Source organism: Camarhynchus parvulus, chromosome Z (assembly GCF_901933205.1).
Source record: "Camarhynchus parvulus chromosome Z, STF_HiC, whole genome shotgun sequence".
NCBI classification, from domain to species: domain Eukaryota; kingdom Metazoa; phylum Chordata; class Aves; order Passeriformes; family Thraupidae; genus Camarhynchus; species Camarhynchus parvulus.
Window position 1 is genome coordinate 25,940,165 of NC_044601.1, and position 27,595 is coordinate 25,967,759.

Genomic DNA, 27,595 nt, shown 5'->3' on the forward strand with positions numbered 1-27,595 from the left:
TTTGTTTTGTTTCAGATGAAATAGATCTATTCATCTGTTTCAGATGAAAACATCTATTAAATGATCGCCAAACAAAATTCTGATGGAGCATTTTCCATTGTTCTAATGACTCTCTCGCAAAAAGAAAGCCTTTGAAAAATATGCTCATTGGGGCAAAATTTTCTTTCAGAAGAAAAACAGAAATCATGCCAAGTTTGATAAGTTCTAGATGGCCTTTTTAACTTTTGCCTTTTCTATGTGGCTTTTCTTCTTTTTTTCCCCACAATACTAAATATTGCACCATGCAAAATTTGAAGTAAAAATATAAAACTTATCTGCACAAAATCATCCACTTTAATGGATTTAGTATTTTCTCATTATATTCTTTCATTAGCAGTTTCAATATCTGGATTTTTCATTCCAAGTCATACTGAAAGATTTAGCACCCTGATGCAATGGACAATTCTGCCTTCTGCATCTCTCTGTGAGGTATACACGTTAGCAAATTTGGGGGTACTTACAGCAAAAAAAAAGCTTCAGAAAATAGAACTGCAAATTTTGTGAGCTTCTTAAAGTTGTTTATCTGCTGCTAGTGTGCAGCAGAGCTCTGCAATCAGAATGTATTTAGACTAGTTAGATCTGTGAGCTGCAAGTACATGTGGATTATATCTGTGCTGAGAAATTTCTAGCTGAAGTGGACAGAACTATAGAAATCCATCTTAGGGCAATCTCTTTACAAAAGTGCAATTTCTAAAGTACTCTGGAAATAAGCTGCACAAGAGCAAAGGTAGGGCATGGATTGATTATTTTGGAAGAAACAAAAGAGGTTAGTATAAAAAGATGAAGGATCATATTTAATACCACTTATTCTGTGTACAGGGCGCTGTTGGACAGAGAGCTAAAATATAATGAGAATTGACTAATGAGGCATTACATCATCTATAAAGCAAAGTCTGATGTCTTCCTTATGTAGACCACTTAACATCGCATGCAAAATAATACACACTTCAGCTCCTCAGTGCTAATATAACAGTACCCATCCTGCCCTTCTGTCCTCCAGTGAACATCCCAGAGAATAACACGCCATTGAGGCTCAGGAGGTCGTCTGGTGTCATATTGGCTGATACTCCCCAAAATGGGCAGATGGTCATCTGTGTTGCAATAGGGATGGCCTAATTCACAGACCAAGGAGATAAGTCAAATGAGAAACACAACCAAAAGCAGCACGTGAACAGGACTAAACTATAACTCAGCACCTTAATCAGCTTCTAAATTGTTCCTCTGACAAGAAATCAGTTGCTGTGGGAAGGGGAGCAGGGTGCAGAGAAGACAGTCAGAATGATGAAAAAATAAAGATTTTAAAGAAAATAAGAAATAAAAAGAAAATAAGAAATAAAGAAAAATAAAGAAAAAATAAAGAAAACCACAGATATTCTACCCATCACACAAAATTTTCTTCACCATGAGTCAGAACAGAGTAACAGACACAGCACTTTATTCAGAGTATTTGCTCCTGAAATCTGATTTCTTCAACAGTAAAATTCAGAATAAAGAGCTATAAAGATTGTTTCACATATCTAAGACTTAAAGATTGCATGAACTTCAAAATATGTATTAAAAATGGTGTTGACTGGTAGTGTAGAGATAAAATGAGTATGAGAAAAGTTAAAAATAAAGAAGGAAAAAGGAAATTTGTCTATCATTTTTCTGGTCAAAGAAAATTCTTAAAAAATAATGAGATAACAATAGAACTGATGTGGAATTCTTTACAAAAATGCATATAATGTCTTATTAATCAATCATACTTCTCTTGAAGGATATTATGCCTCTAATGTGTTTAAACTGGCAATTTAACATACTTCTGAATCAAAGACAGAAACACAATAAAACAAACTCCCAACACTACAGATAATAAGATTGCAGTTATAAGTCCTACACAAGATTAAAACAATTATTTACATAAAAATTTACTGTGCTTGCAAGGTATCCTGCAGAAGATATTTGAGCATCATTGAAACAATGCAGACATTGAATATAGATTAGAGCTTTGTCTTCTATGCTGTCTCTGTGACTTGGAGAATGCTCGAACTCCTCAAGTTCTTTAAATCGTTACCCAAAGAAGTTGTATGTGATTGGACAACACTCTTGCCTTTCAATGAGTAAAACCTGCTAAATATTTGAATAAACTTCAGTTCTCTTAAATAATTTTTTTTCTTATAACACCTTATAACACCTGGATTTATTATGTGATACAGATGTCTGTCTATAACCTTCATAGAGTTGTAAAAATGTGAAACCTGCTTTATCTGGAGTTTGTATAAAGGTTCATTTGGTACCCAGAAAACATTTTCTTCACTACTTTCTCAAGTGTTGCTTATTTAACTGCATTATATTGTTGTAAAATCAGGAATGAAACATCCTGTTGTAACTTCAATTAAATAGCAGTATTTTTGGCTTGTTTATGACAGTGGTGGGACAGAATGCTCACACTCTTTGAACTCTCTTCCTACCTATTTAAAATATGACCTAGGATATTGCTTCGTTACTATATATCCATCTATCTCCTATTTTTTTTTTTTAATTAAGACTAATTTTTTTTTTAATTAAGACTAATAGCAAAAGCAATTTCTTACTACTTTTATTTCTTTATTTCCTTTCTTGGAGATTGTAAGGGAAAGAGTTTGATTTCCTGACTGGTTTTCTGTTTGTTTGTATCATTTGGTGAGACAGTTTATGCATGTGCATGTTTGTTATATATGTATGGGAAGGAATTATTTATCGGGAGACAATCTCTGAGCCTAACCCCATGGTCAGTTTTGTGCTCTTTCTTATTTCTTGTGAGAGTTAATTCCATGGTCAAGGCTGAACCTGTGAAGGGGTAACTAAGCATCCCTCCTGTTAGTCAACAATTGCACTGAACTGCTGCCACAAAAGGTCACAGAAGGAAAGCTGATATCTTGGATATCACGGATCAAACCTTTAGAGGGATTTGGGCAGCGGATCAGAAACCTTGAACTGGACACTTCCATCAGCACAATATGAAAGGAGAGCAGTAAAAGTAACACTGACTACTAAGGAAAATGATTGACAGACCTTCCTGGTGGAACATACACACCAACTCCCACCCTGCCTGAGTTACTAGCTGGTGCTTTTTCTGGGTGTTTTTCATTGTTAGATATATTGAGCAGCAATTATATTGTGTAATATTTTTCTTCCTCTTTTATATTCATAGCAAGTAAATGCAGACCAAACCAAAACACAAAAGCACCAAGGCTATCCAATTTTCCTTTACCTAAATACTGTCAGCTGCAAACAGTGCTATCATTTTAACAGGTTTTTCCTTTGTAAGTTCACCTTTTCTATTTTCTTGTCTCTTTTTAAAAAAACAATTTCTTGAGTCTTATCCATATAATTCTTCAGAGATTCCATATAAACTCCTTTTCCTAGTGCAAATCAACCAATCAATTTCTTATGCCTGACAAGGCCTGTTACATCCTAGAGAGTCACAAAGCATCCATTTATGTTTCCTTAACATGTTTTCCTTTGTTTACCACAAAGAGATTGCCAAATCCTTTAGACGACAAATACACAGACATCTATGTTACTAACTCCTATAACGGGTGTCATTATTATCTAATTTCTGGTATCAGGCCTGTCTTTAAAAGACCTTCTCTACCTGGACATAGCAATGGTTGGAAAAATTAAACTGTACAGAGATACCACATTCTCTCCACATTTCCATAACACTATGGCTTATTTAGGGAAAAAATTCTCCACTCTCCAATCTTTACTTTCACGTTCAAGTTGTATCACCTCAGATGGGTAGTGTAGAAAGGACAGTTTTTAAGTCATTGCCTTCTCTTCTTTCTCTTACATTGAAAAGAAAAATAGCTTTTTCTGCTTTGCTAGGGTGCCTGACACCCAGAGGAAGATGATGGACAGGAGCTGGGACGATGAACACTCTACTGGCCTTCTTCAGCCTTTGAGTTAGGTGAATTGAAAAGAACGGTAGGAAAAGAGTATAACCTCTGCTTGTGGCCGACCTATTCTGGGCTTTGCTCTGACTCTCTTAAGAAAAGTAAGATTTTTCAGTTTTCTAAAACTTAATAATTTCTTATTAGTTTTAGTGGGCTATGTGCAATTTAGGCCTATTATTTTCAGCTGAAAAGATTTCATGGGTAACTTCTCTATAACTCCTTATGCAGTCTTCTTGCCAAAGTAGAGACAAGTATACAACATTTGAAAACCTATGCATCTCCAAAATTAGTTCATACAGTTCTTACATGCAAAGAACATTGCTCCAAATCTGCTGAAGAGCAAAATATATGTATACCAGTGCCTAGGTTCCTAACTCAAATATACTGCAATTTTGAGACAATTTATTTAAAAAATCCATTAATGGATATTTGCTTCACGGATCTTACTTTTTTTTTTCTTTGTTTTGACCTGTTACCCATCCCTTTATACTAATAGATAAAGCTGACAGAAATATGGATGCTCATTTCAGAGCAGGTGTTTTCCAACCACATATATGGGAGAAATTGCCATGGTAATTTGTTCCACATTACTTTTAAATTTTAAAAGAAGCATATTTTGCATCTCTTAAAAGTACTGCATTGACCACCACTGAGATCTGTTCAGTAGCACAGGCAGCAGAAGTGAAAGTATTCTTGCATCTATTTTTTGGATGGATTTTAACTTTAAGATGATCCACACCTGAAAATGGAAGCGTATTCTCTACATCCATTTGCTGCTTAAAACTTCTTTTCAAGTAAAAATAGCTTTACTGGGTACTCTGAGAAATGCACAGACACCCATATTTCCCGTTGACTCTGGAGCATCACTAATGAAGTGTCATGACTTTAGCCAAGTAAATAAGACAGCTGTGCTTTAATATGTATTTGAATGTGATTTTACTTAATATACTGAATGAATTCAAAAGTAATGTTTCCCATTATTGAAATGGATAATTTTTGAATGAATCTTTCTGATTCTCAGAGACAGCTAAAGAATGTACAGTATAACTCATTTATGGACAGGAGTTAAAGTATTGTTGAGTTAATCTGACATTTCCTCTGATATAGGACAGGTTTGCCTTATGCTAGGGAGAAGCTACAGCACTCTCAACACTTGTCCATATTATATTGCCTGTGAAGTATGGCCTCTGCAAAGAAACCCCCATAATTTTCTCAGTCATTCACATATGCCAAATGCAGGACTTGTAGGAGGCTGCAGAAATAATAGTGTGAGTACAAAGTCTTTTTACCTGGAATTGAATATCCTGGTATTTGTCCAAATTAGGGAGGGGAAAAAAAGTCCAGAAATGTTAAATATTTTTCATAATCTAAGAAAAGAAGTGATTAAGTGCATAGAGGAGAAATGCAGAAACGGGGTGGGGGGTAGTTAAGCTTTTCATAGTATCCTATATGCTTTGAAACTCTTGGTAATGAAGCTAACAAAAGTAATTCTCGCTATGCTTTTAATGTCCTGAACTTCTCCAGAACCAGTCTCGCTATGCTTTTAATGTCCTGAACTTCTCCAGAACCAGTCAATCTCCTAAGAAGTAATAATATTATTCAACATTTCTTATTCAGCTAGATTTAGGATTAAATGAGGGAAGCCATGTCTGAAGTGAAAGATAAATACAGCCAAGATGGAGACTACAATAAAAATAATAAAAATGTCTTCCATATAAGAAAGCTAAGTAATGAATGTAGAAAAGGCAGCTGTGATGTTTAGCTAAATCTGTGCAAAATTTTTATATTTCTTTTTCTGAAGAAAAGCTAGAACACTCAATTATCATTAAAAAAACCAAAACTGACTTGGCTTCACAGTGTGAGACAAACCAAACATATTCTAACTATACCTCAAAATTAATGCTGTTATGTAGTGAGCGACTCGCAAAATCACCAAAATGCTTAACATCTAACTGAGGAGGACACTGGGTCTACCATTAGGGTTAAAAACATAGCACAAGGACAGTAAAACAGTGTCTGTTTACTGTTATGTTCCTATGTCATATACACATTTCAAGACTTTTGATCATTTTCACTCTATCTACAGTGGTACATATTGCACAGCCTTGCATAGTAGATAATTGTAAAGTTGAAGTTAGATGCTACACTGAAATAATCTGAGATGTATTTTCTGACTTTGACCAAATCCTACATATAATCCTACATATAATCACACAGACCTCCTGAGAATATTTTGCACACCATACATTTTATTCTTCTGACCAGGTAAATTTTTACAACAGCACTTCAAAAGGTGCAGTGTTGAGTTGGGCTACTCAAGAGACTGAGATGACATTCTGCAGGCAGCATTTTAATTTGATTGCATTCATGCTGGTTTACACCAGATGCAGCATGTCCCATTCAGAGTATAAAATTACTCATCATCCTGCATCCTGCAAGTAACACAAAGCTACTTGTGATCTCTGCATGCAGAGACAGTTTGGTAAAACCAGATGAGAATTACTCTGCTTTAAACCAGCCTCAGACATAGCGTAAGTCTGGACATTAAGGGCATAACGTTGGTTAATGTAGATTGTACTGTATGAAGGAGACACAATAACACAAGCAAATGGCATGAAACAGCAGAAATGCTTTGCTCTGATTTATCCTCTCAAGACTTTGAGCATACAGAGGGGGCAGGATATCCTCTACAATATGTTTTGAAGTACAGCATAAGAAGCATATATCTTTCCCTAGACCGTAGCTATGTTTTTCTCCATACAGTAGCCACAATAGCCTTTCCCCCAGGTGCTGGGAACCATGAAGGCTTTCTTCTTTTCCTGCTTGCAGAAAGTTTAGAAGATTCTGGAGCAACCTCCAAAATCTGAAAGATTTTAAATGGTTATGCTGCTTGTGTATACTACAAGGTCTTATTATCCTTAAAATGAATTGCCAGAAGACCTTAAAGTTCCTTTTTTTTGAAATATTTTCTAACTTGTTTTCTGTCCATATTTTCAGAAGGAGCTATTGATAGTGGACATTTTGGTTTTATGATATGTAATTGAAGTGTTTTGCTTTAAAAATTATTCTACTAGTTTCTTCCATCTCTTGTAACTGTCTAGTAAAACTTTAAAAACTGCTAAAACTTGTGCTACAGTTTAACATGGAAGCCATCTATTATCCCTAATTTATCTGTATTACTGACCCCCAATCATACACAAGCATTTTGTGTGTGTATCTAGTCTTTCTTCATGAACAGTACAAGGTTGAAATATTGAACCCCAATGCTATGTAATCTTGAGATTAGGAACTCTGAGAAGAATGACAAGAATGTATTTTGATGGGATGAATTGAAAAAAGGGTAAGAAGCAAGATGGCATATCAATGTCAGCAATTTCAAAGCAAGGTTAACTTGACAGTTCTTTGCATTAAGCATATTACTGAATTTTCTTTCTAAGGGTTTTTGTGGAAAGACCAATAACATACTGCAGATAATGTTGATACACAATGGAGAAGTTACCCTCCTGAGATCCTTATTTACCTTGCTGATTAGAATTCTAAAACAGCATAAAGTTTACAAGGTAAGAAATAAGTAGGCACAATATCATCTGTAACATTATGCCAGATTAATTTATTTTTCTTGAACACCTTACTGAACAGTATTATAAAAAATTATTGATTTTATTCAGTACTTATTATTACACAAAAAAAGATAACAAATGAAGACCACTGCTGACTTCTAAACTTGTGGGGACAGAAAAATTATTAGCTTCAATTAATAGATAAAATGTGACTTCAGTGAATTGTATACTGCCTTGATGTTCCTTGATGTTCATAGGTTATTTCACTAGGTAATTTGTGTATTATGCTGTTGAGATTCTCCACTTCAATACTGTCAGTAAAATGAACATTACTCTAAAAAGTGTCAAAAGGAGAAAAAAACATAAGTATGGAAGCAACATAAGAAAATATCATGACTTGAAATAAACAGAAGTGCGCAAGGAAAGTGGATGTAAGATAGGGTTGAATCTTCAGGCCAATTTAAGTTTAAATTAGAATCAAGTAACCATTAAAATAATTTACAGAGGACATCTGGGCACTGAAACTGGATTGCATGAGAAAATTTGTTCTCCATTTCTTGGATTCAACATGAACACCATTGCTGTTCCTAAATTGCTTCTGAAGATTGGCTTTTGTATTGTAATGGGATTGTTGTGCAAATATGGCTTACTACAAAAAATTAGAGCTGTTATACTTCCCCTTTCATGGTTTTATGCTAATCTATAAGAAGTTTACTATGTGCCCATGAGATGTAGGAGATCCTGCCCACTGATGCCCCACAGTCTGTTCAGGGATGAAGATTTGTTCTTATCCTTATCAGTAAGGCAAACAAACAAAACGCACACACACACAAAACAAAAACAAAATCTTGGTTGGTTCTTCTGCCTGTTCTTATAAAAGAAGACATCAGCTGAAAACATCAGTTTAAAAAACGCCAAATTCTAAGATGCTTAAAATATAAAAGAAAATCTTGATATTCAGAAAGGTCTGAACTGTTCTTTAAATCTTATTACTCAATATGATGAAGTATTTTATCAAGATCTATATAAATAGAACCTGATGGATCTTGTCAGACTGAATTATTAGTTTTAGTAGAAAGGAAAAAATAAAACTGGTGGACATTTCCACCTTTTCTGCTTGTGATGAAAACTAGTATATTTTGTGTATTTAAAATTAAGATTACAAGAAAATCAATTCATCTGTACAGACTTGTTTCTTGGTATATAAAAAAATCCCATTGAAAATGACAGTTTAGTGTTGAATTACAGCTATTTTAGTGTGGCTACTAAGAAATCTTATTCTGTTTATCCGTGTAAAATATTTTTATAACTTATCAAAAAATTTATTTTCCTTTCTCTTATTCATTTTTTACAGAAATAGCAGATAGTCAAACTTAAAGTAAAATCTGTGTCCATTGGCTGAACTTCAGAAAATTGTACTCTCTTTTTATAGGAAAAAAATCACCTATATATGCTCCTGCTGTAGATTTGCAATTTGGGTTTTTATCCACGCATAAAAAAATTTCCTTGCACAAAAAGAACCTCCAGAGGTGTTTAGATCAAGCCAGAATATCCTTAGAGAAAGTAAAATCCAACATCTGTCAACAGTGAAGAAGATGATCCAGCTGTATGTTTTGTGATGATAGGAACAATGGAAACTAATCAAAGATAGGAGCAGTGTTACAATTATATTTTTTGTCAATTGATATATCACCATGTTTGAAATTTGATACTGATCTCTTTAAATTTCTTGTAGAGCAAAAAATAGATATATAACCACTTTTGTCTGTACTAACATGAAACAACAATACCTTTAAACTTCTATTCATCAAGAGAGACACAGTCAACAAAAATTTCTCATTTTTGCCAGAATCAGGAGTGGAAACACAAGGTCCTAATGAAATTATCTGTTTACAAAATGCTAAGTGAGGGGTCTTTTGGAAATTCTGTTTAAAATGTGGCTTGGAAAGCTGTCACTTGAAGCACACTTTTCAAAAAACCCCAACAAATCTAAACCTGAATTACAAACATTTTAACTCGTCCATGCCCCATCCCCCTTCCCTCTAGCTTTGCTATGGCTGTCTAAAGAGCCCCAGAGAGATAAATCAAAATCTGAACTGTAACCTTACACTTATATACTTGTTAAGTGACTTTTTAACGGTCTGTTTTCGCTAGAAATTGGATTGCTTTTAAACTAATGTTGTCTGGCGGGCAAAAGTGAGTGAAATTACAAAGCCTGGAGGAACGCCAATTACTTGTTTTAATTAGCAACAACTTTCACTACAGTATAATCTCCCTACAGGCCACTTTTTTGGTAGGTGTGAAAAATTAAAAAAAAAAAGGTACATTGAAACAAACTAATAATCTCTTATTTATTCCTAAATGACAGCTGTGCTCTTATTCCACTGTAGGCACAGGCTTTAGAGGGAGCTGCTCACTCCAGGGGGAGTGGGGCCTGCAGCACTGGCTGCTTCACTTGGAGACCTTTGGCAATCAGCTGCACAAAGCAGTCCCTTATTTTATGCAGCTACATCATAAAAGTACTCCTTTTGTTACATTTCCTCCCTTTAAAAGGACTTAATCCCCTTTTCAGTTCAGCCTGTAGTGAATTCATCAGGGACATCTCACTTGTCACAAGAACTGCAATGGCCCACTTGGCAAATCTTTCAGCCTTTTCTGAATTCCTTGTTTTTTTATTTTCCACATTAAATCGCACTTTGCATTCCCCTCAACATAAGGCAACCCCCTAAATGGTGACAGAGAGATAGAAATTTCTCCACTCTCCCCTATGTTACAATTTTGTCGCTGAAAAGCAACTTCCAAGTCCAGAAATCAAACATAGTTTTCAGCAGGTGGACACACTGAAAGTCATGGGCTGAGAAATGGGCAGCCTACAGGGAACTTGGCTCACTGCAGCAAATTAAGTTGTCCATGAAACCTTTTCATTTACAGGGAACTGGATTTATGGCTGGTTTTAACATCTGGAAGAGCTGGAATACAGGTGCTCCTTGTGGAGGGTACCTGGGTTTGTTTGGCTGGATGATCAACACAGATGATTATTTTTTGTCAATAACTGACAAAAATTTCAAGGCTGAAGAAAAGAACAAGTATCACTGTTTTGATTATTGCTAAAAAAAGAGTTAGAAAAAAATACTAATCTTAGTTAAATGTTGTTCAGAGTCATAAGGACATGGTAAAGCCCATTGAAAATGTAAAAATATGTTAAATTATAGAAGATATATCCATATATACCCTGATATATATAACCATATAGAATCAGATATAATGATTCCTTTAATCTCATAAATTAAGAAAAAAAAAATTGGCTTTTAAGAAGAAAAAAGAGAATGTTCTCAACATTTGTGTTACTTTACGTTGAGCTGACTAAGCTTCTTGAAACAACATGACTTCAGCACTTTACTAAAATTTCAGGTTTTATTAAACTCTAGAGCTATGCCAACTTTTGTCCCTTGTCTGGAGAAGGTACCTTTGACGTTTTCATCTGCCATTTTTTTTTTCTCTCTTAAGTGCAGAAACAATGAGGAACAAAAGGAGCAATATTTCTTAATTATATATTAATATTTATATGCTAACCCTTTTTAGCTGGAATTTGAGAAGGACAACATAGAAACATACTCTCTAATGACAAACATACTTTTATTTTTACACTATATGTACAATACATGTATACTTTTGAGACATTGTAGAAATCAGTCTGTAATATCAAAGTTGTTGAGATGAATGTCTCTATCAGTGGAGTAAAGAGCACAGGAAGAACATGCTAACAGAAATGCAGGTTACAGAAGCTGGAGTGACAGCTGCCACCTCCTGATCAAAGTATTCATCTTTTGGTCTTAATTAATCTGATGCAATGATATTGGGGGGGGAGGGCAGGGGTTGGGGCAGAGGAAAGAAGGCATTTTTATCTACTGCTTTTTATTTGTTTTGTATTCCACCTTAGCAAGTGGTAAGCTGGTAATATAACATCTTTATGCGAAAGGGTTTTACAGCTTTATCCTTTTGTTACAATCTGTCATGTACACTCAGGATTGCCACATTTTGTAATATGCTCCAAAACACACTTTGTGGTGCACTTCAGGCATGAAAGCAAATAAGTGCTTTTGTTAAAAAAAAACCAAAAACAAAAACAAACAAAAACCAAACCAAACAACAACCAAAAAAACCCCTATGAAAAAACCCCAACCCCCCCCAAAACAAACAAACAACAACAACAACAACAACAACAACCAAAAACCCCACAAAAAACCCCCATGTCCAGAAGCAAAAATCCCCACAAGCTAGGGAGGAAATAAAAATCACAAGAGCAAAAACCGAAAAGCACCAAGGAAAAGCTCTGGACATTATCACACAATGGATTCTAATTTTTGCTGTTTTTGCCTAAGAAGGAAAAGTGTCATTCCTTAACCTTAACAGATAACATTTTTACCATCTGGGGAAAAAAGAGCAGGGATACGACTTGAAAATATTCACTGAGCATATCAAAGCAGCATTCTTGTCATTGTGGATGCACGTGACCAACCTGCATCCACAGTGAGAGGTGGGAGACCCAGTTTTGGGTAATAACACAAGGAGAATTACAAAATGTATTTAATAATAATATTCATCATCATCACCATCATCATCATCACAACAACAGCAACAATAATAACAACAATAATAATGATAACAGTAATACCAACCACTACCACTCCTATTGCTACAATAACAACAACAACAGCAACATTAATAATCTGATTTCTTTGCCCCCCTTTTCAGGATGGTTTTTGGCTGGATTTGGTAGTGTTTTTTACCACAGTAGACATCTGCTGGATTTCATTTTCTCTTTCTCTGCCTGAGCTGGCTCCAGCGAGCTGGTTGTCTGGAAGACTGAGACTGAAGGAAGGAGATATTTGAAAGAAGAAAGTAAACATTACCAACAAAGACTATAATTGAAAGGGGCTTCGTGAACAAGGGGTGTTGTCAGAAAGCAAAATAGGCGAGGGTGGGGCTGCCTGGGGCTCTTTGTCTGTGTGCACACTGAAGCTGCCTGTTGTGCTGTATTGTACTAGGCAGGAATTTACCATCTCACAAGCAGGCAAATAGCTACCTCTACAAACAGATCGAATTATAAAGCTTAAATATTTATAGCTATTTACGACTCCATTTTAACTATTAGTGGCCACTTCTACTTTCAAGACCTATAAGTTTTGGGCATTTATATATATATTTTTTAAATGTATGTGTTATACTAATTGCTTGTTAGTCTACCGAGCACCATTCCTGAATCTGCATGCTCTGCCACCCAGAAATAACAGAGGGAAAATAGCACTATAACAGTTATTTGCTGTATTTACAACACAGCAGTAATTTAGAACTACAGTTTCAGATTCTTTACCTGGATGGTTAGAAATATTTTTGTGGGTTTTTCATTTAAATTTCCTGCAAAACTGTTTTTTATCATAAATTTGGTGCCACTTGATATGAATAGAACAGAAACAGGGAAAATACAGATGGAGAAGAGAAGTGATGTTTTAGAGGGTAGACAGTTACTGCTAGTTAGTTGCTTGAAACTGTTTGAAGCAGTTTGTGCAAAGATATATATGTTCAAGCATCGCATCACTAAATGTTAAAGCTTGGAAATATTATCAGGGATAGCTTTCATTACATCACTTTTAATCTATATATGTGTGGGATCTAAACAGAAATTTCAATACAGCATACACACCTATACATTTTCATTGATTGCACAAGCTTAAGTGACTTTACATTTTGAAGCTGTAGCAAGTGTATCAATTTAAAAAAAAAGCCAATGCAGAATTAATGTAATATTTAAAAAATCACATGCCAGAAAATCCCTCAGAAAACCTTGATTACATTTTAAAATGTCATGATGTTTTCTTTTGCCAAGGTGTAGTTTCCTGACTATGGTGAAGACAACGACAATAATTTTGTTAATACATATTCTATTTTACCATAATACCCTCATAACTCTGGGGGAAATCTCAAAAACAGACCTTAAGAAAATAATAGATAAGTTAAAAGGATGTGGGGAAATTTTCACTTTGTGGAAGGCATCGCTTTTGGACATTTCTTTTCATTTGTACTTTTTTTAAGGATAGAAAGATCCCAAGTGCCATATGTCAATAAATCCTCTCTCTCTCCTCTCTGTACAGCAGCTACACTTCAAGAAAAGTTGTGATAACTACCCTGCAAGATCAGCATAAGCTCTGCAGTTGTAAGCAAAATTGCTCAGTGTGGAGCATACAGAGATGTGGATTTGCTGCAGAAGTACTAAGTTAAACACATTCTTCTCTGTGATGCAGTGTACTCACATAGTTATATATGTGAGGGGTCAGTCTCTGAAGCATCCTGGAAACTTGTAAATGTTGGGTATGCGTAAAATGGTATTTTTGACATGAGAAAAGAAACTGCTTTTTTTAATAAGTTTAATAGAAAAGTGCTAATGATCACTTTCTGTCCTTCTACATAAGCATTTTACATCTACATCCAGAAGTGTCTTTATTCTACCTGAGATAGTTGTCAGGAAAATAAAATGATCACTTGATCTACATTCCACAGTGATGTATTTAAATATTTCTCACTTACTATTTATCAATGTTGGAAACTTTCAGAACAATTATAATTTTAACTTTCTGTTGTTCCTTTTCCCTTTTCCATTCTCAAATTACTAACTAGGAGCTGCAGGAAACATAGCGCCAATAAATGGTAACAAAAAGAAGACACTACATACATACTTGTCAGTTACTAAACACTGAATAAGGCTATATGAAATATTTGTGTAAAAATGCATGTGATTTTACTAGTTTGAAGATTACTTTCATGCAATATTCCATTCTAAATGGAGGAGTAACACAAATGAAGAGTTTACCAAAATTTGCTTCATAAAATGTGTCCATGTTATACCAAATTTTACATCCTAAAGTTAGGCAAAGCTATAGGCAGAAGAATTTACCATGTGAAAGATATAGTTTCTGCTATGTCTGAAATTAGAGAACATATTGACAATGCTTCATTGCGTACTTAAAATCTAGAAAGGCCTAGCATCTTTTTAATAGTGTCTGAAGTATCATTTATTACCTTCTGTATGAATTTCAGATTTTTCTTGAGGATTATATTTCCTCAAACAACAATAAAATAATAATTCTCCATATGAAGTTTTGTACCATCTCTTAGCTGCCTAAGTTCCTATCTTGTTACTATCAGGATCTGGAAAATCCAGAGACTAGGAATGGCTAAACTATTTCAGATAGAGCTGGATCCAATATTTATCAATCATTGGGACAGACTTTAATTATAAAGTGTTTAAATAAAGTTAGTTGCTGATCAAATCTGTCGTTATGAGTGATAGGAATTGTAGTCTACTCACAGACAGCTATTGGAGTCATCAGGACTCTGGAGGCTACTGCCTTGAAAGAGCATAAAATAGAATTCAGGTTGTGAAAGGTATTACCCTTCAGGTTTTCATCTCTCTAATCTGAGGCGTTTGGGAAGTAAAAATCGCATATTTCATTTATGGTGACCCTGAGAAATGACTGCCTCACAATTCTCTCATGACCTTCAGGCAGTGTAAGCATCCTATGTATTTGACTTTTTATTCTGGAAGGGAAAACAAGAAGATATAACTAACCACAAGATTCACAAGCTGGTAGCTGGCAGCTCTTTATACAAAATTTGGAAACATTGAGGGTGCCAAGAACCACAGATTCTACCCTTCACACTCTAAGCATTGAGAAAACCCTCATCACCATGAGAAAATTCTTATCACTGTGAGGAAGCATGAAGCACACATAAAGTACATATTTTTGGAAACATGAGGTCCTGAGCTTGGAGGAGGCAAAAACCTTTTCTGCTGCATGTAATTATTCTGTGACTTTGCAAAGAGAAGACAAATTGTCCCATTAGCAATGGAACAAACTGAATGTAGTTTCTTGAGAAGTTTGATAGAGTTTTTTACAGCCATAATTACCAGTGCACCCTCCAATTACCATACTGAGATGATGACTTTAGAAACTAAATCTTATCTACCATCGATCTGCTTGGCAACAAGAACATCTTGGTGGGTGTTATGCAATGGAAGCACTGATCCTGCACTGAGAGTCTGAGAGCACTGTTTACTGATAGTTTTGTAACACAGAAATAAGTTGGGTCTGCCTTTTGTACCCAGTCACTAATTTTCAGGAAACTCACAGGAACTGAATTATTTTTTTAATATTTTGTCTGAAATTTCTCTGAAGTGGGACAATTGGTCAAAAATTACTAAAGGGAAACTACCAGGCACACAGCCTTATTTTCCTGGAAACGGGACTATGTCCTCAAATACCAGCTACTGTTGCTGTAATTATTTTCTCACATGCATAAAACATGTCAGTTAGTGACCTTCACACAGTTCAACTAAGTGACTTGGATAAGACATAGTAAAACAGGTTCTTCAGTGTCTAGCAAGAAAATTAATTCTCTCAATCTGAATGACTACCTGTTGAATGGTGCTTCAAGCATATCTGCAGAACATAGCTTCTTCCTATTAAATATAGCAGAGTTTTTTTTTTACTTAACTTGTTATCTTGGAAATAGAGACTTGTCTTTTATCTTCTTCTCACCCACCTCCTTCACTTATGAGCAATATTAAACCCATTTGCCTGCCTGTCAAACACAAGTTTCCATCCATATTCCTGCACTTATATGAATCTAGCCCTCATATAATAAATGCTTTCATAGAGCTGATTTGTAAAAAAAGACCACCTTGCTCTCTCTTCAAGATTAATATTTGTCATAAGGCTTATATGAGATCACCCAACCAGTTCTCTTGAAGGAATAGACAGCTCTTTCTTTTTCTGTAAAACAATTCCCATACAGATCTGAGTGTATTGATCTACATATGCATATCAAAGAGATTTTTTTTTAAATGTGATTTTGGGCTGCAGGAATTTTGTGCCTGAAGTTGCTTGTGACAGTTTTCTCCTTCACCTTCTCTTTAAAATCTCAAATATTGGCTGTCATAATGTATCCTGCTTAGGTAATTTCTTAAGTCTAGTGGCATCTTGTGAATGAAAATAATACAGATTTCAACTGAAAATCAGGAGAAGTCCATTTTGCGATTATATGAAGCCTTAATTTCTAGTATATTTGAAAAAAAAAAACCAGAACAGAAAATAATATGAGAATGAAAAAGAAATTCTTCCTACTTTACCAGAACAACAAAGTTTGTCTGCATCTAGTGATTCTGGAAATTTACTAGTCTTTGCGTATGAAATGGACTGTTCTACAGATTTATCTTGCTGCTGGAAGGAACCCCACTGAACCCTCTGAGCAGTGGGAAAAAGATTTAGCTCAGGAGCTTCTATGAGTTCTAGTTAAGAAGTGAGTGATAAAAAGAATGAGTCCATTTTAAGAGAGAACTTGAAAATATTCTTCAGAGGTGTAACATTCACATGCCAGAGTAAATATCACAAAGCATCTTTTGCTTCTGAAACTTAACTGCTGTCATAATGACCATCTGTTGGCTGTTGGTTTCTAACATTCCCTGACCTATGGCATTTGTGACAAATTACGCACCAAAGTGCTAGAGACATCTTGTTAAAATGAAGCCTGAGGCCCGCAAGTTCTAACCCCTATTGTCTTTAAAAGCATGGGTTAAATGGGAACAAGAAGTAGTTTAGACAGAAAACAGACATGGCCATGGCTAAAAGAAAATGAAATCCTAATCCCCTAACCCTTTGACTTTTGCAGCTTGCTGCACAGCAATGTGCTTTCAACCATTAAACTACCTTCTTCTGAAGAGCCAAATCAGTTCAAACTGAGGGAAAATTTGCACATTACCACAAAATCTTTGATTGATTCCTGTTTGAGAATTTTATGGAAGACAATCATTTCATGCAATACTTTTAACCAACAAAATATGTTTCACATTCACTTCCACTACATGTAATATTTGGTGTCATATAAAATCAATGTGAAGGAACACTTTTCAAAGTCACTAGTTAGTCCAGCTGTAAAACCCACTGGTGTCAGTTAGATTTAGAGAGAGCTCTACAGTTTCTTTAGGGCTAATATTTAGAGGAATTTAAAAAATATGCTAATTTTTTTAAACTCTTTCTTTGACATGTTCACCAGCTTATCCTGTTGTGTTGCTTCTGGGCTTTTAGTTTAAAGATAGCAGAAACTCAACTCTTGTTCCGAAATGCTAACTTTCATATCCATCTATATATATATAGATATGGATAGTAATATATAAATATATATATAAAATTATGAACCTTACTAAAAAGAAATATAACCTATATTAAAGTGAAAAGGGAAAATTGCAATTTTTTTATCTAATCAATGTAAAACTTCTTGGCTTCTAGCAAATGATACAAAACATACCACAAACCCACCAAAAAATCCCTATATGCTCACATTATATTTGTAGCATTATGCTTTGAAAGGTCAAAAGTAGTAAAATGACACATAAGGTTGCTTTAAAACAAACACTTAACTGAAGTTTCAAAATGAAATTAATATTTATATTTTTTCTCTCATCTAGAATCTCAATTGAAATAGCATAAGTCAGCACATTGAAAAAGAAAGTATCACAAAATCATTATTATTGTAAGTTTCTGATTAACACAAGAAAAAATGTTATGTGGGGCTGGGATATCCACAATTAGATATCTAAAGTCTCCATACAGTGCCACATGTTTTAAAAAACTTTTTTTCTACTATACCATGATCCTTATATTAGATAATGACCTGTGAAAACAAAGTAGGCATTCTATGATTTGGTGATTGGAGCAAACACCATCCTGTAGACATACATGATAATGTTATGACTACAGGATGGTGGTTGCTCCAATCCCTGTAACACTTCGGTATTTAAGCAATGACAGCATATATCACCAGAGCATGAGCAGAAAACTCCTGTCACCTAATTTTGCTGCATAAAGTCTGCTAACCTACATCCCTACAGTCTGTTACCTGTGTTTCTTTCATCTCTCATCTTCAAAAAGGTGGTTTTGTAAATCTGTGATGTTTCCATCAACTTGCAGGTTGCAGTGATTGACTTTGTCTTAGACTATGCCTAGCCATTGACATCTTTCATACAGTAGCGCTGTCCTGACATGAATGAAAACTGCCAAAATGGCTATTGGCAGGAATTAGAGTTTATTCTGACTCACTTGCCCATCAGAGAATCAACTTGACTAATCTGGTAAGGAAAAAAGAAAAAATCACACAAGGAAAATCATCTTGTTTTACATGCAAAATTTGTTTGCATGTAAAACAAGAAATCACAAGAACATTCTGGATACATCAGACTCACAATTCAATCAATAGTTTAAACAACTGTGAAAATCACTCTTTCTGCATTTTTTATTAAAAGCTTTGTTTAAATTTGTTATGCTTTTAATTTATTTCTCTTAGAAAAATATCAGATATGCTCTTCATCTCTAAAAGGTCCAGTAACCTTAATTTTATGCCACATTGATTTACATGGAAGGAAATTCTGGAACATACAACTTAACTAACACCAAATAAATTGCTACCTACTGAGGTAAAATATCTCCAGAGTATTTTTATCTCACTTTGGAAATGCAGAGGGGACAGTAAATTATTTTCTTCTGTGACACGGGTCTATAAGATTTTCTTCAAATTTTCATTTCACAACAGTGTAATAGAGTTTGATTATTTCTTTCTCCTAGAAATAAAAGGAGAAGAAAAAGAGAAGAAAAAGGGGCCGAAAAAAGGATAACAGACAGCTTAGAGCTCAGGGAACATAGGGAACAGAATATTTGGGGTTTATTCTTGTGCTATCAGTTTTCACATTCTAGTGTTCTACCCCATTGCTGAGACGATTGTGTTGTGGCAGTCAGAAGACGCGAAAAATACAAACACAAAGCAACAAACATACAGCACAACAAGTAAACAACAGAAACACAAGGAGATGGCGATAAATCTCGATTTCATAATTATTAATTGCTGAAAATAGAATGTCCACAACTGCTGAAACTTGGGCCCAGACCCGCTTTGAATCACTAAGGCATGAATCTCAAGCTTGTCTTCCATGTTGTCTAATGAATGTAGCACCCACCAGTCAATAATCCTTGATTTGATCTTAAAATGTTCTTGGAGGCTGAGAAAATTTTCATATTCAACCTTCTGCACTCTTCCTTTCTGCTCCCCACTATTCCTCAGAGGTTTCATTTTGATGATCTGTATTTTTTAAAATTACACCCATAAGCCATAAGAATCCCAGTCGAAGCTAATTATGGAATGGAAATAAATTAACCTGTTTGAGCAATTCTAGGGTGAAGAGACTTCAAGCTAATTTAATTTAACTCTTAGATTCATTACAGAGCTTTTCACATTCCTAGGCAGAAAAACAAATCAGTACTAAACACTTACAGATGAAATGCCTCAGCAACTTTGTCACCGTCAAAGTACATCTTATTTGACCTCAGACACTGAGCGTGAAAAGTCATGAAACTACACCAGAAAGAGTATGTGCAGACTCTTAACAGGATGAGCACAAGTTTATGAGAAATAGATTGAGAGAACTTCTACAACCACGCTAGAGCTGACGTCTAGGCTATTGGGCCATCTGGTCTTTTGAATCACCAAGACTACTTTATATGTGGCTTAACACAAACAGTCCTAAAATTTTTGGGGTCTGTACATAAACACTTATTTGATCTTCTAATGTTGTGGTGCGTGGTGGTGGTGTTCTAAGTTGTATTACAGTCTGTTTTATAAGCTGTAGTTATGTTACTCAAAATGGTTCCAGTATTTTATAAGATGGTTCTGTCCCAGACCCCATGGCCCCTGCTCCCTCATGCAGTTATCTGTCCGTCACAGGTTTCCTTAGTAACTCCCGCCTTTTTGCATCAATTTTCATGTCCATCTGTAATCCCTGCCTTGTTTTTCTCATTATCTCTATTTCCCCTCCCCTGTTACTTTGGCAACCCACCTGCCTGTCATTTTTCTGCCTACTCCCCAGCCCCAGAAACTTCTACCCTGGGCGGAGGGTGATTGGTGCAGGAAGGGCAGCCACTCCTCTGTTGTTCTCCCGTTTGTTATTGTCTCATGCTCATCATTCTGTTCTGTAATATGATTTGTTTGCTGTGGCGCGCTCCTCCCTTCGGGGAAATCTATAACTGCTTGCCCCTGGGGGCGGATCTGGGGCAGTTCGCTGCAGTCTCCCTCGTGACTCGTACTTTCCTCTCCTAAATAAACCCTCCCTGCTGCGACGAACTGCTGCCTGTCTGCCTCGTCCTTGCTGCTTTCGCTAGCTAGCTGCCGCTTCCCTGCCTTCCAGGGGGACGCAGTCCTTCACCTGTGCCACGAAGGAGCTCCCCTAGCCAGCCGTTCGCCTCAGTCGCTCCCCACTCGGAGCGAAGGCTGAAGTGGCCACGCGGCTGGCCCAACCAGGCTGTGGCGCGCATTGTGTGGAGCTGCTGGGCTCAGCGACATGCGCAGCTGCATTCTAAGTAGCTTATTTATATAGACTAGGAGTTCCTCTTCTCTATTGCTCAAGAGATATAAAAATCTGAATTTTGGTATCTTCATTTTCTGTGTCTTCTAAAAGGCATATCCAAGAGGCTTGAAATTTTGTGGAACAGACCTCAAAAAAACTTTGTCGTTTTGTAAAGCACCTCCAACTGACTGCTCTAAATCAGAATAATTTAAAGGCACTGAAAAATATGGAACATTGATTATGTTTATCAATTGCTTTCTTTATGCATCTACATTTACTGTGCGGTTCTAAATTACTTTGTTATGAAGTGTTTGGAAGTAGAGGAGACATGGAAAACATAAAACAGCTAGGAGAGAAACAGTCATATAGACACAATAATCAGAAATACAAATCGTGATTACAGCATCAATTATGAGTTATACATACCAGTTCAAACTGTAACAATCACGAAAACATTAAAGTCATTATAAATACTGTTTCAAAGAAAACTACTAGTAGGAAGGATCTCGATTTTACATACAGTCCTGTCAAAATCCATTAATCAAAACAAATTAATATTATTAAGGAGACCTATTAAGAGATTTACATTTTCTAAACAAGTTGAAGACTTTCCTCTCCAGAAGTCACAAAAATTTGTTTGGATGCCAGGCCAAAAGTTGGATTCCAGTTTTGCAAACACTACTCTGTACTTTATTACAAATGATCTTCGCAAAAAAAAAATCATGAAGCTGTCATGGTCTCTTCCTTCATCATGGTTTTTTTGTAATCTACTAGATACATCAAAGCAACCCTGATGCTACCTACAAATAGTAACAATAAAGACTCACTTCACATGCTGCGTAGAGGTAACAGATAACAAAAATTTTTCCATACAGGTTTGAAGGTCTTTAAATTAAAGATTTATAACAGCAGGTTAGCCCTTCCTGCACCCACTATGATCCTTGACCTCAAAAGACATTCAGTACAACCAAATGCAGGACATGTTACAACAACTGCCTTGGGCTTGTCCCATGTGGAAGATAACAGCCTTATATTTTAGATTTGTGGATCAGATACTGCTGCAGGAAAGCACTGAGACCATAAAGCATGTTACAGTTTTCCTCCATTACCCATCTGAACTTATCTGTCCTAAGGGCTTCTCATGAAATCTTTGCTGCTCCAGCCATGGCCAGTTTGTCTCAGAAGCTTCTGCCAAGAGAGGTGCTTTGGTAAAGCTCTGCTTTTGCAAAACATTTTGCAGAAAGAATTAATCTTCTTGCTATGGTGAAGTTGGTAAATTAACTATGAAGTTGGTAAACGGTTATGCCAAACAGAAAATATCAAGAGAGGTGCTTTTATAGATATCATCTAAACAGAAGCAGTACACTCAGTTCAGCTATGCTGGAATTTTCTCCTCAAAGACTCAGTGTTTTCCCCATACAACTGATTTAGCCAACTGATTCAGCTGGAAAGCAGTAGGAAGGACACCAAGCTGGATGCTTAAGCTGTGCAGCTCCTTATTTCTTTTAGAAAAAGAAGTTACATAGTGCACGTCCTAAAGGAAGCGTTTCCAAAAAACTGTTTCCAGAAAAAAAAGAAAAAAGGAAAAAAAAATCAAAAAAGCCCAAACAAACAAGAAAAAACCCCAAGCCAAGCCACCACCATAACCATTACAACATTATTTATAAACCTAAAATTTTATGACACAGAAATCCTGAAACAAAACCAGACTGAATAGCTACCATGTTATTCCAATGGTCTCATATTACTGGGTAATATTTTGTTACAACTAGAAAGATATACTTGGTGGAATTTGTAGTATCTATACTTATGGCTTATCCAGGAGATGACAGCATTGTTCACACTTAATGATAAAACCATGCAGGATCTTCATGGTATCACTTCCCTTAACCTCCTTATCTTTGTATAAAGAAATAAAAAGACTTTTTGCACCCTTTTCCAGCAATGATGGTAAGTTTACTGAAAACACTGTAGACACTGCGTATGAATAACTGATGTCAACATATGCTTGAAAATAATTTCTCTATCCCGGTATATAGAGAACAAATACCCTGTAATTTTTGTATCAAAAATAAAAAAAAAACAAGCAGTGAACATAGAAAAAAGCTGAGTATCACACAGATCTAAATTTATACTCTATCAGATTGTGAAACCATTCATTTCACAAAATGACTGAAAATAGTAGAGAAAAATTACACGAGATGTTACTTGCCAGTTATTTCAGTTTTTTACAGAAGTAACATGCAAAACAATTTTCTGCATGCATTTAATTTTAAAAAATCTTTTATATTTATTTTAAAAGTTATCAAAATTAACTGTGCTTTTTCCAGAAACAATGTTTACTTTTGCAGTTAAGACTAGCCTCATACAGGTTATTATATTTTAGCATTTCTTTTCATCTACCTATTTTACCTGTCTCTGAGATACTATTACATTTTACAGAATCCTGATCTCTATCTATTGAAGACTAGACAAAGGACTCCAAGAGCAGAGCATGGGGAACAAGACATGATAGATTCCCAAAGTATTTTTGTAATGTGATTCCACCTCTCTCTAAAATGGCAAACGGGTTGGTTCTCATTACAATGATGTTCCCTGAAGCAGGTGATCTGTAGGAATGTGGTCAGGTGCATTGACTTCAAAAATTCTCCACCTGAAGTGTAATTGGTTGTGTTTTATCAGTCTTCTTAATGTAAAATATGGGCTGTGAAATCTTCCTGCATTGTTCACAGGCATACATAATCTAAGACTTCTGGGAGCAACTCCGGATGGTAGTTATCTGGTCATGGACTAGGACAGGGAAACCTAGTGCTCTGGAGGAATTTGCAGAGACTTTAGGTCTGAAAAACAGCTTATGCTAGTTTTAATTCTTACTGGGAAAAGCTGTAGTCTGAGTGTGATACACTGGTGCAACAGAGATGAAGGGAGAAGTGTTGAACACCACAGGCAGCCACACTATATGGAGAGCTGATGATCATCAGCAAAAGAGACCTTACCTCAGTGTGATACAGAGCCTTCCAACTCCCTTGGTAGGCAAAATATCCAGATCCCATCACAGGAGTATGATCTCCCCTCTGTGATACAGGTCTATCTATACTACATGGGTTACACATATATTGGTTTGATCTGAGGAGAATGCACCTTTCTTCATGGAACCAGGATGAAGTAAGGTTATAAAAGATTTCTGAGATCACATCTGTGTTAAATTCAGATTCCTTTATGTTTTCAGCACACAGAAGAGAGAAATTAGCTAAGTATTATGCCTTTGTATTTCAGATACAAAACTAGGATGCAAAATACCGAGATGTTCTTGGTAACTGATATAGGGAAGGAATGAAACAATAGCCCTTCTGTGTCTCTAAGTGTTTGAATGAAATGAACAGAAAAGAAAAAACATAGAATCACAGAATGTTAAGCATTGGAAGGGATCCTTAAACAGTGTCTAATCCTAACCCCCATACCATTGGCAGGGACACCTCCCATTAGACCTGTTTGCTCTACCTGGCTTTGAACACTTCCAGGCTTAGGGCATCCACAACCTCCCTAGGAAGCCTGTTCCAGTACCTCACCATCCTCACAGTAAAGAACTTTTTCCTAATATCTACTCTAAATTTCTCCTCTTTCAGTTTGTACCAATTATTCCTTGTAACTCCTGATAAAGCATCTCTCTATAGCTTTCCAGTAGGCCCCTTCAGTAACTGAAGGGGCCTCAATTTTCTTAACCTGTCTTCATAGGGGAGGTGTTCCTCTTATCAACTTGGCCCTCCTCTGGACTTGCTCCAACAGTTCCACATCCTCCTTCTGTTGGGATGCCAGAACTGTACACAGCACTCCAGGTGGGGTCCCACAAGAGCAGAGCAGAGGGGCAGAATCACCTCCTTCCTCCTGCTGGCCACAGTCCTTTGGATGCAGCCCAGAACATGTTTGGCTCGCTGGGCTGTGAGCGCACACTGCTGGCTCATGTTGAATTTTTCATCAGCCATCACCACCAAGTCTTTCTCCTCAGGGCTGCTCTCACTCACTTCTCTCCCAACCTGTAGGTGTGTTTGGGATTGCCATGACCCAAGAGTAGGACCTTGCCCTTTGCTTTGTTGCACTCTGTGAGGTTTGCATGGACCCAGTCTCAAGCATGTCAAGGACCCTCTGGATGGCATTGCTTCCTTCCAGCATTTCAGCTGCAACACACGGCTTGGTGTTGCCAGCAAACTTGCTCAGGGTGCACTCAATATCGCTGTCCACTTTGCTGACAAAAATAAAACAAGAAAAATATTTTTTGTGCTGTTAAACCTTTACAGTGGACTAAGAATGGAAAAAATACTCTTCTATATGATGCAGCATATTTGTACATCCTTAGATCAGTCTTTTAGACAAGAGTTTAAAAAAAGAGCACAAAACTGAAATTATAAATCAAGCTTCCATATACTGAAATGTAATATTGCCATGGAATATATATCATAACTAGACTACTGTTTAGAAAGCATTATTCATATATCCCTAAAGTAAAAATACCTATCTCTCTCTAGCTATCTAGCTAGTAAAGAAACATATTTAAGCACTTGTTCAATTTTCTCAAAGGTAAGAGGATAATTTTTTGAATTTATTAGAGATTGAATGCTACTCAACCAGAATGATCCAAAGACATCCTAAACAGTTTACACACAAACATGCATAACATTTGTTAATACATATGTCACAAAGTTCACTGTGAAATGAAATCAAAAGTATTAGCTGTATTAGCTGAGCACCTCAGATATAAGAGTTGTGACCCTTTTGTATGTAAAGGGCTATGTTCATTTTTCAGGTAGTAAGAGACAACTTTTCAGGCCTAAAATTCGTATCAGAATTAACAAAGTTTCATCATCAACCTCATACTCAGGAACTTATGAAATATAGTTGTGTCTGACACTAACTCATTCATTAAAACACTCACCTGGTCAGCCAAAATCAGTTAATGAATAGTGCCTATGTAGCTTATATGTACTGCATACTGATGAACTGCAGATCTATTGCATAATCTTTAGGCTGCAAAATTGGTATTTAAACTAGAACACAGAAATTGGAGTTTTGTAAGTTAAGCTCATGTTATCACAGGCAACCATGTCACTTATCATTGATTTCACTTTACCTTGCAAAAAAAAGCCCCTGAAATTTTAACCTTATTCTTTCCTCACTTTCCTGATATTTTACAAGAATTCTACCAACAGGCCAGAAACTAAAAAATCTGCATACCTAACTACAAGGTTCAATTATCAAAAGCTAAAGCTAAAAGGTGTGTTCCTATAGCTCATGCTGATGAAGTTAAAACAATATAACCCCATTTCCTATTTCACAGTAATTAAAATGTTAATTTGCTAAGAAATGTTACCACTTTTCCGAAAAGCTTTGGATTTTAATGTGTGAATATCAGATTTTGAAGACCAGCAGCCTCACAGTGGGATACAAAATCTGTGAGCCTGGATAATACCTTTAAAACATTCAGAAGTGACAACGAAATATCTTTTTTGGACATGCCAGAAGGAGTTAACTGTGATTAATTGCTTTTTGCTCCAGCTCATTTCACAATTATGATTTCTGTCAAGGAATTGTCAGTATGAAACAATATATCAAAGCATAAATATCACTAATAAAATGGCACAGAAAGATATTCTCTGACTACCTAAAACTGAAAGCATTTTATTGAAAATGTCCTTATTTTGTTTGGCAGTCATCCATGACCTCCTACTGTTGACAAAACTAGCAGCAATTCCTGTTTGAAGTGTACCAGAAGATGATCCTGCTCAGCAAAAGCTGCTGCTTTAGAGCATTTAGAGGATTTATCTCTAAATTAATGTTTTCATCTAACACTCTCACTATACACCTTACATAATCTTTAAATTATAGGAAAATGCTAGAAGGGAGTTCTGAGATTCAGCAGCTGAAGTAATGCTGGAGATTTATAGCTCTCTGAAGTCGATATTTGTGACTGACCCAGAGCACACCAGGGCTGCTATTTCACTTTCCTGATTCATAATAAGTGTAGCTGCCTCCAAATAAGCCTCCAGAGCCCATTAATGCCCAGTTCCTTCCCTTATGGTAAATATGCACATATCCAGCTTCACTTTTTAATGCTCTGTTGCTGTTAAGTTGAATAGAAAATTGGGCTTTCTTTTCCTCCTTTAAAAATAAAATTTTCAATTACCCAGGTAGAGTTGACTTCAAATCCTCTAGTTCACACATTTATTTTTTTGTCTAAATAAATATTAAAGAAAAAAATGCTATTTATACACTGAAGACTGCAAAATCACATTTCACTTGATTGATTAATTTTTTGTCTCTCTTAGTGTAGTCCCCTAGCTTCCTTGCACTTGTTGTGTGAAGCATATACAACTAATTAACAAAATCATTTGCATGATGATATGAAGGTAAATATTATAAATAAATACACGTTCATAAAACGTTTAAAAAAAGCACTAATGCGTTTGTCAGCCCTGCTTCAATTTATATTTTTCATTAATAAAATATACATTGTTTTCCATTTGGAAAATTTACTGGTGGCAACACATTCAGCATGCAGCTTTGTTTCTTTAGAGATGAAGCCTTTGTTTAAGCATCAGCAACGGGTTTTTTGTGCCATTGTCTGGTCTGTCAGATTG